This window comes from Salvelinus alpinus, chromosome 12 (genome assembly GCF_045679555.1).
Source record: "Salvelinus alpinus chromosome 12, SLU_Salpinus.1, whole genome shotgun sequence".
In the NCBI taxonomy this organism is placed as follows: domain Eukaryota; kingdom Metazoa; phylum Chordata; class Actinopteri; order Salmoniformes; family Salmonidae; genus Salvelinus; species Salvelinus alpinus.
Genome location: NC_092097.1, coordinates 35,173,953 through 35,189,363, shown reverse-complemented (window position 1 = coordinate 35,189,363; position 15,411 = coordinate 35,173,953). Strand labels below are relative to the sequence as shown.

General features: G+C 44.0%; 1 pseudogene; it reads left to right on the top strand.

Moving 5' to 3' along the window:
• LOC139535991 (citron Rho-interacting kinase-like) overlaps positions 1 to 15,411 on the top strand; it is a 38,824-nt pseudogene that overhangs the window by 7,820 nt on the left and 15,593 nt on the right.

Here is a 15,411-nt window from a genome sequence, read left to right as displayed (position 1 = left end):
CACACTGTTTTTCAGACCAATGCTGAACAGCAAGTGAAAATCCAGGAACTCCAAGACAAACTTTCCAAGGTACATTTTCTATTGTTTTCTTCTGACGAGACACTATGGGAATTGCTTGAACTGATAATTAGAAATGTTGTTAGATATTTGCCAAAAAAGGTTGACCTATCCCTTTAATGGACCCAAATTAATAGTTAGTCATCAGCTGTCATCACTGTGGTCCAATAGGTACAAAGCGCTGAATAGTTTTGATGTAATGAGTCATTGACATTCACAATTGACACAAGTTGTGATAAAAAACTATTCTTGGCTAAATGCTCCCGAGTGGCACTGCATCTCAGTGCTAGAGGCGTCACTACAGACCCTGGTTCGATCCCGGGCTGTATCACAACCGGCCGTGATCGGGTGTCCCATAGGGCGGCGCACATTTGGCCCAGCGTCGTCCGGGTTAGGGGAGGGTTTGGCCGGGGTAGGCCGTCATTGTAAAATAAGAATTTGTTCTTAACTGACTTGCCTAGTTAAATAAAGATTAAACCCAAAAATAAAAAGCCATTTATTTGCATTGTGTCATGCCCTTTGCTCCCTCTGTGTTGGAAAACTTGGCATTAAAAAGTAATGAAGCCTAAGGGGCTTTGTTGTCTCCACACGCTGTTTCATTTGACCCTTGACCCCAAGGCTGTGAAAGCCAGCACAGAAGCCACAGAGCTGTTGCAGAACATCCGGCAGGCTAAAGAACGTCTGGAGCGGGAGCTGGAGCGCCTGCGAAGCAAGGCCGACCCCAGCGACACCCTCCGACGACGTCTCAGAGAGACCGAGGTACAGACTAGACAGTCATATTTGTGATTGTTTGTTTTATTGTTTGCATTGTAATATCCATGTATTTCAGTGTTGTTGACTGTCCTGTGGGTATTATTATGAACTTGAACGTTGTGTGTCCTGCAGGAGGGTAAGAAGACCCTGGAGAATCAGGTGAAGCGTCTGGAGATGGTGGAGCGGAGGGAGATCAAGCTGAAGGACGATATCCAGACCAAATCCCAGCAGATCCAGCAGATGGCTGATAAGATCCTGGTGAGAGATGAGGGATAAGGTTCCTCTTAAAACGCTGACTCCCCTCCACTCCTCTATTCCTCTCTTCCTTACCCCCTTATCCCAGAACACAGTGTAGAGTGGGCACATACACACACACAGTCGTATACATATGCACAGTCGGATGCACACACACACACACACACACACACACACACACACACACACACACACACACACACACACACACACACACACACACACACACACACACACACACACACACACACACACACACACACACACACACACACACACACACACACACACACACACACACACACAGAGAATACCCTGCTTGCTGCCCCATGGCATGCACACACACACACATTTCTTTCTCTTGGGATGTCCCGCCTGCTGTCACAAGCCACAACAGATCCGCTGCTCACACAGGGGACGTCTTTCCTTACACATTCCGCTGGCTGTGCTGCACTCCAACATGAAACGCCACCACTACCACTGTGTCATGGACAAACAGCTCTTCCAAGCGAGTTTCTCTGTCATGGACTTAGTGACAGTGTGGATAGTGCTTTCATCATCCATACTGTGTTTCCTTTTATGTTCATTTTGTAGTTTCTTCTTGTTACTTTGTGTACATTGTGAATATTCATGGCTGTGTGTGTTTTGGCTGGTACAGGAGCTGGAGGAGAACCTGAGGGAGACCCAGTCCACAGCCCAGCGGATGGAGGCTCACCTGGTGCAGAAGGAGAAGCTCTACGAGGACAAAATTAAGGTAGAGTGGACTTTCAGTCATCCTTGCAACCTGCATGATGAGCATGCTGTCTTTCTATATTGAAAAGTGTGGACAAGTCAGCTACCTGGTCACCTGGCTTTGTTGATCCCCTTCAACCAGGGGTCATGTTCAATACGGTAGACCGTGGCAAAACAATGTTTGCAACTGAAAAACAGAAATCTGTGTTCTTATTGGACATGGTCCGGTAGAAGTCTGCATTTCACTGTTTCAGTTTTTCTCCCTGCTGAACACTATCCAGGTCCTTGAGGCCCAGATGAAGGTGGACCTGGCAGACAAGGAGAGCTTGGAGTTCAAACGGGCCCACCACCAGGAAGAGGCCCGGGAGAAGTGCAAGCTCCTAAGTGAACAGAAAGCAGTAAGGACCATTTTCACAGAGATGTATATAAATAATACATTGTCAGAGAAAGAAGTAGAACACAATCTCATCAATTCTGCTCCAGACTTATTTCTCCTGTTCAATTCAGTGATCAAACAGTGCTAAGAAACCAACATGAAACAAGGAACTGCCAAAAAAGTTTTAACTAGCGTACTCTGCACTTTTTACCTGACTGCACTTTGAATCTAGTTATTTAAAATAGTTCTGCACAAAGCTGTGTTGATTGTCCATACAGTAGGTGCAGGACTGTGTAGTGCAACAGTGCTTTCATTTTGGAGAGGAAAATTCTGTGCAAAGTGAACATTAATGTGAATTCAATCGCTTGTATGTAAGTCGGTCAGTTGCGAGACTGTAGATAAAAGTGGAGATGAGAACATTGAATGAAACGCATCATAAGCTGCATGTTATTGACCAGAAGCAAGCCAATTTAAGCGAGCAAGCTGAATAAAAGGGGCAGTGTATGCAGGAGCCTCAGAGATCTCTGCTACAGTTTGTGATTGTTTGAGGACAGATTCTCTGACATGGTTATGGGCTAAGTTCTGTTTGTTTTCTTTGGCGCTACGCTCAATTTGTCAATGGGAATCTTGTGGAGGTTAAAGGCTGGGATAATTCAGAGTATTCTGTTACACCGGGTCACTCTGCAAAGTCCTGGATTAAGTCTGTAATCTGGTTAATGTGATAGACTTGAGTTAGCTCCCGCTAATAGGCTTTTGGACCAGAGCCAGACGACATTTGACATTGACAGAAAAAGATTCTGGCCTGCACCTAAATGTAGCTTTAGCCTATGTATTCTATTCTTTTAGCGTTTCAATACAGTAGCTACAATCAGAGCCATATGTTTCTTTTATATTTAGTCCCAGTCTGAATATATGGGTCTGGCTACAATCTTCTACCATTTCTTAAACAGTTTCAAATGTCTGTGTTTTGATGGAAGTGATGAACAATGAACAGATATTTTTGTGTGTGATGAAAGCATTTTGCTTCATAAATAGATAGGATCACTTTGCATCCACGTCTCAATTATTGTGATACAGTGCTGCCTTGTGACATTTTTCACACCCGCCCTGGCACAGGTTTCAATTTATGTTCCCTTAAATTGAAAGGTAGAAATGCATTAAATTAGTTTTTTATTTCACATATTATTTCAAATATTTACATCAAAGTGTGATGCACTTCCTTTTTTTCCAGACTATCAACGCTATGGACTCCAAGATGAAGAATCTGGAACAACGGATCGCCGAGCTCTCCGAGGCCAACAAGCTAGCCGCTAACAGTAGCATCTACACCCAGAAAAACTTGTGAGTCCTAACAGTAGCATCTATATCCATAAAAAACATGTGAGTGTGGTGGCCTTCAACTGGGACTCCACACCCAACTAAACCCTCATGCCATCCCTTTATAGAACCAAAGTTGCATACAATACCAAATAAGTTTACTATTATCCCCCAAACAATGCATTTGGGTTGAAACCTCAATGGTATTCTCTCTCTCTCTCTCTCTCTCTCTCTCTCTCTCTCTCTCTTTCTCTTTCTTTCTCTTTCTCTTTCTCTTTCTCTTTCTCTTTCTCTTTCTCTTTCTCTTTCTCTTTCTCTTTCTCTTTCTCTTTCTCTTTCTCTCTCTCTCTCTCTCTCTCTCTCTCTCTCTCTCTCTCTCTCTCTCTCTCTCTCTCTCTCTCTCTCTGTCTGTCTCTCTCGGTCTCTCTGTCTGTGGTTGTGGTTGTGGCAGGAAAGCCCAGGAGGAGATGATCTCGGAGCTGAGGCAGCAGAAGTTCTACCTGGAGTCCCAGGCGGGGAAGCTGGAGGCCCAGAACGCCAAGCTGGAGGAGCACCTTGAGAAGATGAACCAGCAGGAGCAGAGCAAGAGGAGCCGTCTGCTGGAGATGGAGACCAGGCTCAGAGAGGTCAGAGTTGAAGTGAATTGAATTAACATTATTGATCCCCAGAGGGGAAATTTGACAAATGGGAGAGGATCCAGAGGAAAGGAGAAGGGGTCACTTGTATGGCGCAACAATAAGACTTTATTGGCTGGTTTCCTAGACACTGATTAAACTTAGACCTGGACTAAAAACCATGCACATCTCCATTGAAAGTAATTTCTAGGCCAGGACCAGGCTTAATCAGTGTCTGGGAAACCAGCCCTAAAAGTGTTGACTTTGGCTGACATTTACACAAAGCTACTTGCATGCAACTTCAGTTGCAGTTTCAAGTGATACATCACCTCAAGCAACTTTACTGTTCCAAAGAAACAATTAATGCCTGATTAGACCCACACCCATGTATTATAAAATCCAAAGCAAAGCGATGACCCTTTAACCTCTGACCCTTTAACCTTTGGTATTCTAGATGGGCCTGGAGCATGATGAGCAGAAGCTGGAGATCAAGCGTCAGGTGACGGAGCTGACATTGTCGTTGCAGGAAAGGGAGTCCCAGATCAGTGGGCTGCAGGCAGCACGCCATGCCCTGGAGAGCCAGCTGCAGCAGGCCAAGACAGAGCTGGAGGACACCACCGCCGAGGCCGAGGAGGAGATCACCGCCCTCAGGGTAGGAGAGGATATGAGAGGACGTTGGCAGGACAACCAGACAAGTCAACCTGCACAGCCATACACGCACATACACAACCAACCTGCCTCATGTAAATCACACCAGAGGTCAAGAATAATAATACATAATAATATATGCCATTTAGCAGATGCTTTTATCCAAAGCGACTTAGTCATGTGTGAGTACATTTCAGTTGCGGGTGGCCCCAGGAATCGAACCCATAATCCTTTTTGTTTCTTCAGGCTCACAGAGATGAAATCCAACGCAAGTTTGACGCCCTGAGAGACAGTTGCTCAGTAAGTGGAATTCCAACAAATTCTAAACGCAGGAAATGGTAGTATAGCATGTTGACTTTTTTGTGCGTTCAAGCAAAGCAATGAAACACCTACTTATTGAATTATGTTTGGTTGTGTGTGTTTTACCCCCCATCAGGTGATAACAGACCTAGAGGAGCAGCTGACCCAGCTGAGCCAGGAGAACGGCGAGCTGAACCGACAGAACTTCTACCTATCCAAGCAGCTGGATGAGGCCACGGATGAGACGGACGACCGCCTGCAGCTGGGGCAGGACGTGGACCGCCTCCGCCGCGAGGTGGCCGACCGAGAGATGCACCTCAACAACCAGAAACAGGTGACAGACGTTTGCTCATCATTTGTTCTCTCTAACTTCCTGAATGTTTGTTGAATGTTTGTGATACTATGTTCAATGACTGAAGAACAGCTGGACCTGGGGCTGGGAGATATGGCCAAAATATCATATCATGGTATGTTATACATTTTTTACAGTATTTTGTGTTTTAGATTAATAAAAGTTCTAAATTTGCTTTATGAGTAGTGCGTGACCCTAGGGTGGCAACACATATATTCTAAGTGATTTCAATGGGTCTTTCTCCATTCTGATTGTTTTATACTGTTCAATTCAACTTCAACCTAAAATAATTTCCTGCATTTCCATCAATTTCCATCAATTTCCATCAATTTCCACATTTCCTGGACTCATTTGAGATCATTTCCACACTGCCACGATATGGGCAAAAATACTAGGCCTTATTTTTAACCATATGTCGCAATTGCGATTTAGATCAAAACACTTGGGTGAACTTTTGGAATCATGGAAATATAATGTTTATTATAATTATATAGTTAGAATATAAATAATATTGGGCACTTTGAATACAGTGTTGCTTGACATATAAATGAATGAAAATGCCATGGACGAGTTATTGTGACAGGGTAGAAACCAAAGTAATGTTCCGTGTTTCCTAGGGGACCCTATAATCTTTGGCTACATTAAATCTTTATTCATATAGCCAACACATTCATGCTTCGCCTATTCCTCATTGATTTAGAAGACACTGTTGCGCAAACAACATGCTGAATTAGGCCTCCACCAGCACTGGTATCAGGCTGTATTAGCTAGCTACGTTTGCTCCGGCTAGTTAGCTAGCCAGCGATTAGCATTAGTGACTAACACGATTTAGCTTAACTTGCTAAGAAAATGCAAACTAGCTGTTTGCAGATGTAAGAAACACAAACTAATATTGTAATTATAGAACGCTTGTGGATTTATAATAAGATCAAATTGGAAACAACATTGTTGCATGTGCTGCATTGACCATGCAGACTGAATGAAAGTGTCTCGTTGTCAAGCAACTACAAATGCGCTCCTTGAGTTACCGGGGGTGGGACTCGGTCTGTGTAGAGAGAGAGAAAGCGGAGAGGGATGACTCAAGTAGCGGAGTAAAACTATAAAAATTGACGTTACACACGGCGTATCACATTTAACAAACCAAACATTCAAATACTGTTATAGAAGGTAAAGTAACAACCCAAACCGGTCCATGCATCAATACCGGTAAATAGTAATTCACGGTATACCGCCCAGCCTTAGCTGGACCTTGAGATGTAACGTAAACTCGTACATCGCCTTGGTCTGTAAAATTCCCCTTATTTTAGCGCCCCAAAAACGTAATACAGTACTTCCAGATCAACTGTAATGTCAATACCATTGTAAAGCACAATTTCTCCCCTTTCCAACATAATCAATTACATGACCTAAACGCTGCCCGTTTCTGCATAATTCAAGCAGGCAATGAGCCCCGTCAGGTCTTTTTAAAAATGGCAGGTGGAGAAGCGAAACTAATGTGTGATAGTGAGAAGGAGAGAGGTTGTGTGGGAAAATTGCTTTTTTTCACTCGATTTGTCCAACTTATCACCTTATCGCCTCTAAAATTTAAATAAAACACTATAAAGAGTTTATATAATGTGTCATTACATACCTATTTGAAGGTTTGTGTCGAATTTGAATCGGGTTTTTAGGGCGGTGCTAAAGTGATCTTAGAAGTAAGCAGCGGCTTTGAGAATGATGATCGCATGCAATGATGATGCAAAAAAATGACTAGGTATCCCCCCTTACCCCCGTCACTGTCCATTTCTTGTTTTTAAACGATGAGAGAAGTACTACACCTGGTGGAGAGAGATTGTAAGACAGAAATAGTTGCTTTATGCGTGCTGTACGTTACGACATGACACGTCACGATGTAACGGAGGGTCAGTTTCTTCAACTTTTCTCCAATACTATAGAGCCATTACCATGTCGATCAACGCTTGAATAGAAACCTAGTTCACACCCCCGATTTTGAAGTCAACACAGTCGCTACAGTCCCATTAGTTTTCTTTGTAGCCTCGTTTGAACGTTGCGGTTGCGCACATTTGTACGGAATGGGGTGAGTTTACTTTATACAGACTCAGCATAGGAAGCGACAAGTGTATCAGGTCGTTATTGCGAAAGAGATTGTGTTCTCAATGATTTACCTGGTTACATAAAGGCATACCTAGTTACATAAAAACAAAAAAAACAAGTGACTGGTGTGCCTGTAGAACATTGAGACTCTGAAGACGACATGCAGCATGCTGGAGGAACAGGTTGTGGAGCTGGAGAGTCTGAATTATGAACTGCTGGAGAAGGAGAGACAGTGGGAGGCCTGGAGGGGAGCACTGGAGGACGAGAAGAACCAGGCCGAGAGGAGGACCCGAGACATGCAACGCCTGATGGACAACGAGAAGCAGAACAGGCATATACACACACGCACGCCGGGTATCATACACACACGTAACATGAGCAGGCATTATACACACACGCACAAGCGTTAATATGTACACAAATAATTCACATGTGTCATACACACCCATACTATCATACATACACACATCATACATACAGACACCCATACATAGTACATACACACGTGCTCATCTCATATTGACATTCTCAAAGGCCGGCACACAAAACACACACTGCCATCTCACAGACTAATCATACAAACATAGCTTCCTACCAACACACAGCTGTGCACACCCAGTGAATGTTATGTTTGTGTGCTCAGGCTGCGTGCAGACCAGCGCAGTACAGAGTCTCGCCAGGCAGTGGAGCTAGCGGTCAGTGAGCACAAGGCGGAGATCGTGTCTCTGCAGCAAACTCTGAAAGAACAGAGATTGAAGGCTGAGAGTCTCTCTGATACGGTGAGTCTTGTGTAGAGCGTGACACTAGCAACTCCAGGTTTGTTGGTTTGATTCCTGTTGGGGTCAAATATACAAAAATAAATATGCAATGTAAGGCACTTGGATAAAAATGTCTGCTAAATGGCATGTTATATTATTATGATTATTTTACACACATTTTGAATCTGTATGTTTATTGTCAGCTGAATGACCTGGAGAAGAAGCACGCCATGCTGGAGATGAATGCCCGCACCCTGCAGCAGAAACTGGAGACAGAGAGGGAGCTGAAGCAGAGGCTAATGGATGAGGTAGAAAGTACCCCACAATGCTCATCTAGGATAAGTTTAGCCTTTTAAATCATAATGAATAAGGTAACATGGACAATGGGGGGCTGATCCTAGATCAGCACTTGTACTCTGAAACTTTTTGTGAAGACGAGCCCCATTGATATAAGACTGTAAAATAAAGAGTTAACAAAATAGCTTTTAGCTTGTCTTGGAATGATGTGTGTTTGTGTGGTGAACTGCCCACCACAGCAAGGCAAGCTGCAGCAGCAGATGGACCTACAGAAGAGCCACATCTTCCGTCTGACCCAGGGCCTGCAGGATGCTCTGGACCAGACTGACCTGCTGAAGACTGAGAGGACTGACCTGGAGTACCAGCTGGAGAATATTCAGGTGACATTACGCTCACTCCCACTTAGACTGCTATTACACTGCTGAGCTGGGCTGTACTGGCTTGGGAGATATTCATTAGGCACCAAACGGACTGAAACAGGGAAGGACTGTGTGGTCTTGTCCAATAAGAAACGCTCATTTTCGTTTTCTGTGGCAAAACACTTTGAAAAGTTTTCTGTTGTGTTCCCAAATGAATATGACACAGATTACGCATACATCCTCCATAGTTGCTGGAACGCAGCTGCTACAGCTAGTTCAATTTGAGATGTTAGCTGGTACTCTTATATTGAGGCTGATTCTGAGATGTTGCTCCTCTCCCACCACACACAGGCTGTCTATTCTCATGAGAAAGTCAAGATGGAGGGCACCATTTCTCAGCAGACCAAACTGATTGACTTCCTACAGGCCAAAATGGACCTCCCCACCAAGAAAAAGAAGGTGAGAGAACTTAGTGCTGGAAATGTGGTAAATGGCAGAGTCTGCATAGAATCAGATATTTATTTTTCTTCGAGAGGTCACTCACTACACACAGATGTTTCAATTATCGTGGTCCTGTGTAGCTCAGTTGGTAGAGCATGGCACTTGCAATGCCAGGGTTGTGGGTTCGATTCCCATGGGGGACCAGTAGGAACAAATCTGAAAATGTATGCACTCCGTAGGTCACTCTGGATAAGAGCAACTGCTAAATGACTAAAATGTAAGTGTTATGTCAATGAGAATGAAAACAGAGACAATACAAATGTTACTATATGTGAGAGTGATGCTAACTCTTTCTGAAGCTCCATCTAACCCTCTCTTTCTCCTGCCAGGGTATCTTTGGGCGTCGTCGTGAGGAGCTGGGGCCCAATGGGAACGGAGCTGGGGGATCCGGGGCCCAGGCTCACCCGGCGCTGCCCATCCAGTACAGTGACATGAAAGTGGCCCTGGAGAAGGAGAGGACACGCTGCTCAGACCTGGAGGAGGCTCTGCAGAATATGAGGATAGAGCTGAGATCACTAAGAGAAGAGGGTAAGAGGGTGGGCGGTGTCGCCAACAACCTATTGCAGGATTTAGACCCATATTCATAAAGCCTCTCAGAGCAGGAGTGCTAATCTAGGATCAGATCCTAGATCCTGTCCATGCAATATTATTCATTATGATCTAAAAGGCAAAACTGATCCTAGATCAGCACTCTTACTGTGAGTTGTTTGTGAATATATGCCCTGATGGTTGTCATAGTGTTTGGTTCAAATCCTGGACTGTATCCTGTCCTTTCGTTGATCTAACATGATATTGGGGAGAGCAGTCCAGTGGAAGTGAGAAGACGTTTTTAAAGTATTTGAACACGGTCATTGTATATTGATGATGGGGATTGTATATTGATGATGGGGACATGAAGCAACGTTTCTGGTGTGTCGAAGTGTGCCAGATATGTACCCAAAGGCTAACGTTTCCCCTGCCTTCCTCCCTGGGGGTGGCGGGTAGCCTGGCGGGTAGGAGCGTTGAGCCCGTAACCGAAAGGTTTGCTGGATCGAATCTCCGGACTGACATGGTCAACATTTGTCATTCTGCACCTGAGCAAGGCACTGTTCCCCGGGCGCCGTGGATGTCGATTAAGGCAGCCCTCCGCACTTCTCTGATTCAGAGGGGTTGGGTTAAATACAGAAGACCCATTTCCTTTGAACACATTGATGTACAACTGATTAGGTATTACCCTTTCCCCCCCAGCGGCCCATTTCAAAGCCTCAGAGCATGCTCCGGCCACGCCTGCCTCTGCCCGCCAGCAGATACTCATGTCGACCATCGTCAAGTCCCCTGAGCTCCAGCCCAACCCCAGCATTCTACTGGCACCATCCAGCTCTGCCCGCTGCAAGGAGAGCTCCACGCCCGAGGGTAAGTCCTACAGCCCCTGCTCTCTCTTGTCGCTCTCTCTCTCTCTCTCTAATTTTCTTGCTCTCCTTGATCTTCTGCTGTCACCTAGCCACTTTTAGAACTCTTTTTTTCTCCCTCTTATTCTGCTCACAGAGAAGCGAAGAGTAACTTTTGAAAGTAAGTGTATTCCCAGTTTGAAAATGTGAAATGAAATGAAAAGAGGTCACCATCTTCCACCTCAATGTGCTTGTGTTCATCTCCTCGCTGCAACTGGTTCATGGGGCACATTTACAACGCTAGCCTGCATCTGAGGTGCATGTGATGCAGGGTTTCCATTAGCCGGTAAATGCTGTCTTTTGGCCATTTTCTTTTTTTAAACCAAATAAATAAAATTGTTGCCAGCCAAATTGTCCTAAAAAAAAATCCATTGCAAAATAATGCTTTTTATTAATTGATGGAAGTACCAGTAGATGGGCTCCAACTTCAAAGGCAAATATGCTTCATAGGCTAATAAATCATCAAGCTGCTTGGAAATTTGTGTCTGGTTTGTGTTTCTATTTTTACTCACGCAAAAGACACAAGGTCCTCATAAGGGACTTCAGTTAAGTGTACCCAGACTGGGAAAAATTGACGAAGATTGTGTTGATTATCCCTGTTTCTAGTGTGAGGGGATTCTTTCTCCAAAACAGAGTAAAGACTGCCTCAAGATCACGCCTTCTTGAGGACAAAGTAACGAGGCTGATGCGCATCGGATGGTGCTCCAAGGAGTTGGACGGTTTTGACTTCCCAACAGCAGCGGCTCACTTTGAGCAGGCCATTGTCTGCCGCAAACACAAGTAAATTAGAGGCAAATTCTTGTGTTCGTCAGGCCTGATCCTAGAAGTTCTACATTAAATGGACAAAAAATTAGCTTTTCTTTCAAAAACAAGGACATTTCGAAGTGACCCCAAACTTTTGAACGGTAGTGTATATTATATTCATTATTGATTTATAACAGGGATGAAGCTGCAATTGGCAATGTTTTGCTTTTCAATAAAACTTGTCATGTTGGTATAAGAACATCGTTCTACTTTATTTTATTAACTTTACAGGCTAATTTATATTCTGGTAAAATGAATTTCAAGAATCTAAATGTGATTTTGAGCACCTTGGGTGTACGCCCTAATGCGTTAAGCACCCGATGCATATATGAATGTTCGGTACATTTCTCTAATGTCCTGTGTATTGAAATCTTTCCAGTCACATTGTCCAGCGCCAAAGTTTCCTAAAAGAAACCATGATGTGATGCTGTCAGGGTTATTGGCTGAAGGAACAAGTGTTTAGAGTATCAGTGGGCAAAAATAGAGAATGATTCAGAATCCACTGAGGAAATGCTCCATCAGTTGGTCAACAAGATGTGGGTGGGTCTTGGCAAATGTAACTGCCACTGAATTATATTTTATTCTGTGCCAAACGCCCTCAAACGCAAAGAAGAGGGTGAGGATCAGGACTTCTGGTTTACAGTTCGCTGCACTTGTTGATAACGAAATCTGAAAATACTCTGGATACATTCAGTAACATAAGAAAATGACTGGAAAATGTGGGGTATGTGCAACATAAGACAAGAAAATGACAAGTGTTTGAGTGAGAGGACTAACTGGTGTCTCCAAGTGGCCCCACACATCTCCAAAGTGTGCACAGTTCCTAAGTAATTTCAATGCCCTTTCAGAACAGTCTTCAACTATAAGGTGATTTTCTGAGCTCTCCTAGCTGTGCCGTTGAGGAACTGGACTAAACACACGTGTAGTTGTTTTGTTTGGAACCCAATCACACACCATCCAAAAACATCCCTTTATAAATTGCAATCTGGGTCAGGTGGACAAAGCTTTTCTATTGCCAACATGACTAGCTAAGTTATAAAATATGTTTTGTGCGCGTAGAAAGTAGTCGTGTGCATTCAGGTGCATGTTGCGCTGCAAATTCTCTTCACAATAGACAAACAGACGCATTCTGTTCAGAACAACCCAGGGTATGACACCATGTCATCTTGTAACTGTACATCAAACATAGTGATCATAAACGTTGACACTGTATATGACATGAGCTTTATGATCTGGAAATGTGAAGTGCACATTTGGACTCACTGTTGTTTGGCTTGCTTGTATGACATCAAAGCGGTATTTATTATAATCCTCAACATCTCATCTTGGAAATAATTTACAGCAATTCCCTCACTCAGACAACAAAAAATGTGCAAAAGTTTCCCAATTAGCGGGAGGGATGATGGGGGCAACTTCTTGTCGTGTGCGATGCTCAAGTTCAGAAAGGCTGTCAGTCAAAACCCATACAGGGCTGTGAGGCGCTGAGCTCTGACATCATTTATAGCATGTTAGTATACAGCCACTGCGTTCCAATTTAGGTCCTTATCACTGCCCAACTCTGCCATTTTCAAACCGTATACAGGTATGAGTGTAAAGGGTTAACCAGCCTTTCTTTTTGCAAAACTGAGTAGATCTGAAACCATTACCCATCTTTTGTAAATACATACACACATTGTCATCTGCATGATCCAACTCATAGTCATGGTTATGTCACTAAAACAGAGAACATGCAAAGGCAGAGAATGTTTTGGGTATACTATGCCTCGTATACTTGCTTAGTCTTGCTGTCAAAAAACTGCTGCTTATGTCAGGAACATTTAAGTGACAAGAACAATTTGCAAGGTATAAAGTGCATTCGGAAAGTATTCAGGCCCCTTGACTTTTTCCACATTTTGTAAAGTTGCAGACTTATTAAAAAATGTATGAGGAAACCATTTAATCAATCTACACACAATCAAATCAAAGTTTATTTGTCACGTGCGCTGAATACAACAGGTGTAGTAGACCTTACAGTGAAATGCTTACTTACAGGCTCTAACCAATAGTGCAAAAAAGGTATTAGGTGAACAATAGGTAGGTAAAGAAATAAAACAACAGTAAAAAGACAGTGAAAAATAACAGTAGCGAGGTTATAAAAATAGCGAGGCTACATACAGACACCAGTTAGTCAGGCTGATTGAGGTAGTATGTACATGTAGATATGGTTAAAGTGACTATGCATATATGATGAACAGAGAGTAGCAGTAGCGTAAAAGAGGGGTTGGCGGGTGGTGGGTGGGACACAATGCAGATAGCCCGGTTAGCCACTGTGCGGGAGCACTGGTTGGTCAGCCCAATTGAGGTAGTATGTATATGAATGTATAGTTAAAGTGACTATGCATATATGATAAACAGAGAGTAGCAGCAGCGTAAAAAGAGGGGTTGGGGGGGGCACACAATGCAAATAGTCCGGGTAGCAATTTGATTACCTGTTCAGGAGTCTTATGGCTTGGTGGTAAAAACTGTTGAGAAGCCTTTTTGTCCTAGACTTGGCACTCCGGTACCGCTTGCCATGTGGTAGTAGAGAGAACAGTCTATGACTGGGGTGGCTGGGGTCTTTGACAATTTTTAGGGCCTTCCTCTGACACCGCCTGGTGTAGAGGTCCTGGATGGCAGGCAGCTTAGCCCCAGTGATGTACTGGGCCGTACGCACTACCCTCTGTAGTGCCTTGCGGTCAGAGGCCGAGCAGTTGCCGTACCAGGCAGTGATGCAACCAGTCAGGATGCTCTCGATGTTGCAGCTGTAGAATCTTTTGAGGATCTCAGGACCCATGCCAAATCCTTTTAGTTTCCTGAGGGGGAATAGGCTTTGTCGTGCCTTCTTCAATACTGTCTTGGTGTGTTTGGACCATTCCCAATACCCCATAATGTCAAAGTGAAAACAGGTTTTTAGAAATGTTAGCAATTTTATATATAAAAATGTAAAATACCTAATTTACATGAGTATTCAGACCCTTTGCTTTGAGACTCGAAATTCAAATCAGGTGCTTCCTGTTTCCATTGATCATCTTTGATGTTTCTTCAACTTGATTGGAGTCCACCTCTGGTAAATTCAATTGATTGGACATGATTTGGAAAGGCACACACCTGTCTATATAAGGTCCCACAGTTGACAGTGCATGTCAGAGCAAAAACCAAGCCATGAGGTCAAAGGAATTGTCTGTAGAGCTCTGAGACAGGATTGTGTCGAGGCACAGTCCTTGGGAAGGGTACCAAAAACTTTCTGCAGCATTGAAGTTCCCCAAGAACACAGTGGCCTCCATCAGTCTTAAATGGAAGAAGTTTGGAAACACCAAGACTCTTCCTAGAGCTGGCTGCCCGGCCAAACCGAGCAATCAGGGTGGAAGTTCCTTGGTCAGGGAGGTTACCAAGAACACGTCACTCTGACAGAGCTCCAGAGTTCCTCTGTGGAAATGGGAGAACCTTCCAGAAGGACAACCATCTCTGCAGTACTCCACCAATCAGGTCTTTATGGTAGAGTGGCCAGACGGAAGCCACTCCTCAAAAAAAGGCACATGACCGCCCGCTTGGACTTTGCTAAAAGGCACCTAAAGGACTCTCAGACCATGAGAAACCAGATTCTCTAGTCTGATGAAACCAAGATTGAAGTCTTCGGCCTGAATGCCAAGCTTCACATCTGGAGGAAACCTGGCACCATCCATATGGAGAAGAATGGTGGTGGCATCATCATGCTGTGGGGATGTTTTTCAGAAGCAGGGACTGGGAGA